Source organism: Anopheles gambiae, chromosome 2 (assembly GCF_943734735.2).
Source record: "Anopheles gambiae chromosome 2, idAnoGambNW_F1_1, whole genome shotgun sequence".
NCBI classification, from domain to species: domain Eukaryota; kingdom Metazoa; phylum Arthropoda; class Insecta; order Diptera; family Culicidae; genus Anopheles; species Anopheles gambiae.
Window position 1 is genome coordinate 64,846,024 of NC_064601.1, and position 5,631 is coordinate 64,851,654.

The window sequence follows — 5,631 nt, forward strand, 5'->3', positions numbered from 1 at the left end:
ACAACCGCGTTTTAAATACCCAAAATAAGTAAACTTCGTTTAACCTTTAAGTTGGCAACCGGATACCCGGGTATTTTTTTCAACTTCGAACTGCAATAACTTTTGATTCATTGCTTTTATTGACCTGAAATTTTCCGTAGCTTCCCAACTTTTAATTTATGATTTTTTGGTGCATAAGTTGTAATTTTAAACAGCCTGTAAGTATTTTATTTTAATTTTTTTTAACTTTACCACGTAAGTTGGCAACCAGCATACCCGGGTATTCTATACATTTTGTATGGAGAATGACGTTTCTCTTCTTCCTCTTTTCGTATTGTGCTTATTTTCGAGTCAAATTCAAGCGATTCCAAATTTCAATTTGACCGTTATTTTTATAATAAAATGAATAAACTAAATGAATAAATGAAATAGAAGAGAATATATGGTCGGCATTACTTGCTTACAGCATTAAAATATAGAAAGCATTGTTGCATTGTTTACCTATGAAAATCGTTAATTTTTTGCATCAAAACGTGTGGAATACCCGGGTATGCCGGTTGCCAACTTACGTGTGTAAATTTGGTTGCCAACTCTACGGTTAAGGGGGAGAAGTGTAAATATTGGATAGAAACTTCGTTAAGGGGGAGAATGTAGTGTGTAAATAGTATGAGTGTATATGTGTAAGAGTAGTGCGTAAGTAGTTGTAAGTAGTAATAAGAGTTATGGTGTATAAGCAGGAAATACAGCAGTCGCATATGAACAGTAGAACAAGCAAGAGCTTTGGTATTGAGATATAACAGATGGAAGGCTAGCAGAGCCTCGCCGAGAGTTCACAAAACGAAAGAATGACCCAGGATCAATAGTGAGACGCATTTGAAGACGCCGGACGTAGCGACGATACAGATGGCGATTAAGAAGACGATAAGCCTTAGCCGCATATTTATATACACAAAGATTGTGTAAAGTATTATTTAACCGGTAGGCGCGTTGAGCACGGTTTTTGTCCGATTTTAATAGACGTAAAGCTCTGTTCGACCACTTAGGATTAGGAGCGGGTTTAAGGAGAGGACAGCAGGAAGGGAAGGCGGAAGTGATTACATTAGTAAACGCTGCTACAGCTTGATTTATGTCACAGTCAGCATCAATAAAGGACCAATCGGTATCGGCTAAAATACGATGAAGCTTTTGGTAGTCCAGCTTCCTAAAATTGAACATACGAGCCGTAGGTATTCGTTGAGAGGATGCAGGGCGAGAGTGCGTAAGGAGCACACTTGTCTCAAGAGCAGGATGATGATTGTCTAGCGCGACGAGTGGAACGTCAAGCTATGACGGGGGAGCAGCGCTCCAAGAAGGCAGCATTGGCAAATAGAAGGTCCAATTGTCTTCCGCGCATATTTTTTATGCCAGATAATTGCAGCAAACCGTTTACCGACATTCCATCAAGCAGAGAAACATTTTCACGAGATACACCAGTAGGAATGAACTTTATTGTCTTTAATCGTGCGCAGGAGAACAGTTTTGTCGCAGTATACCGGAGTATTAAGAAAGAGAGCTTATCCGATCGGATGCTTCTTTTTATACCTTCTCTCTCTCGCCTTACGCTGTCCTTTCTCACGCACCTACGCACTCTCGCGAGGCTACGCATTTCTCGCGCTCATTACCCTACAAACAACGAGCGGGATATTTTATCATGGTGTGTGTAAAAACCTAGAGTTAAGCGGAGAATCGGTGTGAAATACACGGAGGCGAGAGCGCGTTTTGGTTTCGACACAGTTTTGGCACTAACACAGTTACACATGTGGACATGTGTGCGTTTACTTTCCGCCAGTGCGCTCAGTTTGATCTGCTCGCAGCGCTGTGCTGATGTCGGTGTCTCGCTTGCACTGCTGCACCGAAAGTCCCTCTGTGTGCTCTCGTTCTTGCTACCACACGAAATCGTCAGTACAGCTCAAGGATCGGCAGCGAGCGGCCGCACGTGCGTCAGCCTAAGTCCTGGACGATTGGTGTTATGATTTTGTAAAGTGTTCAAGTGTTCAAGTGTTGTGCGAATTCAAATGAAGCTGCGCGAATGATTCGTAATGCATGTTATGTACATCGCGCAGCTTCATTTCGTACCTTTTTTACAGTAATCAACGTGTGCAACAGGATCTACGCAGATATTCGACAACTTCAACGTTTGCTTCGATGGAGCGATCAATGTTATTTTAGTCAAATATTGTGTATCAACTTACGTAAATGTGTGAAATCGTGTAAAGTTAAAATGTAAATGTTTCAATAAAGTGATGAAAAAAAGATTTACGCGTGTTTGTTTTTTTGTTTAGCTTTAGATAACAAAAAAATACGCAGCGAGTGTGAGCGATCGCTGAACGAAAGAAACGCACACAGCGCAACACGAAAAAACAAACACAAGCACACGAAAGGATGCTCGCGCATGGGCGCGAGCATTGAGAGAGCGCACCGTGTATTTTGTATGGGAGCGGGAGAGAACCGTGCTACCCGTTCCCGCCCCCTTTTTTAAGCCTAGGAAATCTTCCATCGGCTTAACTCTAGGTTTTTACGCACACCATGATAAAAATTAGCCGCTCTTTGTCCGTAGGGTATGCGTGTCCTGCCCGACTCTCCCGTTATCTTCTAAGCTCTCTAACTATCTACTTGAGACCCTAATTAACCCTTAATATCGCAGACCTCAAGTGATGAGAAAAAGCTGTCCTTTCCAATTCACTTAATTTGAACAGGCAAACACCACAAAGTGATTAACGCACGATGTCGACGGTTGCCAGGAGAGTGATGGTGAATTAAAATCACCAAGTAACACCATAACATCATTTGGTTTAAGTTTGCCAGCGACGAAACTAACGCTCTCATGTAAATCGTCAAGGACTTCTTCGGAAGAACGCAGATCGGGTGGGATGTAAACGGCGCCGATATAGATTGCAAGGTTTTGAAGCTTAACAATTGTCCAAACAGATTCCAGCGAGTCGAACGGCAGTGATAAAGTTGACGTGTTCAGCAAGGGAGATGAGGCAGGCAATGAGTACACCACCACCACGGCAACGGTTACTGTTGAGAGAATTTCGGTCGCAGCGATAGATGACATACGCATCCTTCGAGATAAGAGAGGACGGAATTGAGCCATCGAGCCATGTTTCAGTTAACACCAACACATCCATATCAAGCTCAAATAGAGAGAGGCGTAACTCGTCTAGTTTTGTGCGCAATCCTCTTACGTTTTGATAGTAGATGTTTAGTCGATCGATCGAAGGGATGAGAGAGCGAGATGCGCCGGGAGTGCTCTCGCTGCAAGTTATTAACGGCGGAAGAGAGTCGGACGGATTGTGTGTAATAGATGCAGGGTTAGCTTCCATCAATTCGGGTAAAGTCGGTAGGTCATGAGAATCTTCAGCCGGATCAGCCGGTTTACGCTTGCTGAAAGTACTGCGTATAAGGCAAGCTCATAGGACCATGATCGGGCGAAATAGTGAAATCAGCGTTTCGCAGTTGTGTCGTGTGGTTGATAGAAGGTGGCGATGAAGGATGATCCGTTTCACGAGTAATAGGCGCAGAAGGTGCAAGGGATGCTGCAGTAGTGGGTCGCCAAACATTGACGGAGCGGGGATTAAGGTCGATGAACTCCTTAAAAGAGATCCCTCGAGGCCAGGTTGAAGCAGCCAAAGCAATAGCCCGGTGCGAATCCGGTACACCAATTTTAAAAGATACGTAGGAGAGCGTAGAAAGATCCCGGTCGCGTCGTACAAGGCTATATACCAAAATGTCGTCTGTCCCTATGTTAGAACAGGCCATTTCACGGATCGCATCAATCGGAGTATCAGGAGCAATACGGGAGATAAAGACCCAAGTACGGGGTGGGCCTTCAGGAACGGTCGTAATATTATTGCAGGACAACCCTGTACCCGATGAAAGCATAGCGCGTGTAACGGTATTGGTAGGCGATGGGTCGGGAGAGCGATCCAACAATTGACGTTTAGAAGGATTCTCACCAACAGCTTGATGGGTGAGCTTAGAGGCCGCAACTGGAATCGTGGTCGTTAAGTGCGTAGCAGGAATCGCAGAATGGTGAGCACTCGATGTAGTGGTATGCGTGGCAAGATGAGAGTTGAGCTTGTTCATTAGTGAGTTGAAGGAAGTGATAAGCTCACTGTGCATGAGATCAAGCTCCTTGATGCCATGCTTAACTTCATCAAGCGTTGTGAGTAGTGGAGCCTGTGAGTAGTTGCGTTCCATTGAGTGAGAAGCAGTAAGTGAGTCGATGAAATCTTTCACGGAACGAATTGACGATGCTGATTCCTGTTTCATCAAAGCTATCTCGTTTCTAAAACAATCCAGTGAAGAGGAAAGTTCAAGTCGCAAGCCAGCTGATGCCGCCTGCACAGAACGTGAGGTATCGCGGAAATCGGACTGCAACGATTCCAACAGGTAGGCAGCGTCACGAGAAAGGCCGTGCGAGAAGCGTGAAGTGTCAACGGCCCGCAAGCGCTGAGCACAATCCGCGTAAGCCCAGAATAAATTTTGTGACTTCTTAAAATCACGCAGAAGCGGGGTTGAAAGTCGAATGCACACACATAGACCGAAGCACGGAATTGGATCGTTGCTAATAGCACCTTCACATTTCTTACAGATCACAGACGCCATCGCAAAATAGCGCAAAGTTCGACTGAACAGTGAGTGGTCACAACAACCGCAGGTGTTAATTTGCAATGTTTATAAGTTGAACCGTACAATTCACAGGTGCCGCACAAATTTGTGATACGTGAACGCGCGAGTGCATATTAACCGCACTAAAACAATTCAAGCATTTAATCACCAAGAAAATCGCGGTAAAAAATCAACTTGGAAATAGCAGAGTGAGAAAGCACAACCAGCCGCTATGAGTGACAAGTGACAGGTTTATACTTATTAGTATCATACAATCGGATATTCAGTCCTTCATTTGCTTATCCGGTACTATAACAGCTTTGCAGTCTTGGTATACCTCAGGACTGCCCGAAATGATTTTTTTTCGCTATAATTTTAACTCAACTTTGTTCATCAATACTGTTGTGTGTGGGTTTATTCACTATACTGGTCCTTTCGATATTAACATACCCTACTAGCAAAGAGAATGTAAAAGTGTTCGACTTTCTGGCGAGGGGCATGTAGAAGCAGGGGGAGACGGTTGGAATTACACGACGGCGAGAGCGTATTTTGCTTTCTACACAGTTTTTGCACTCACACAATTAAACAAGTGTGAATGTATGTGTTGGGCCGGTCTGGTGATACAGTCGTCAACTCGAACGACTTAACAACATGCCCGTCGTGGGTTCAAGCCCCGAATAGACCGTTCCCCCATACGTAGGACTGATTATCCTGCTATGGTAACAATAAGTCATTCAAAGCCAAACTCACTACACTAGTGGGTATAGGCAGGCCTTGACGGGCAGCGATTGTTGTGCCAAAAGAAGAAGAATGTGTGCGTTCACTTTCAGCCAGCACGCTCAGTTTGGTTTTCTCGCAGCGGCATGCTGATAGCGGTGTCTCGCTCGCACTAGTGCAGCGAGTGTTCCTCGTGCGCTCCCTTTCTTGTTACCACACAAAATCGTCAGTACAGTTCAAGCCTTTGCAATGCGATGCCGAGCGCGTTTAAGTCCCGGGCGC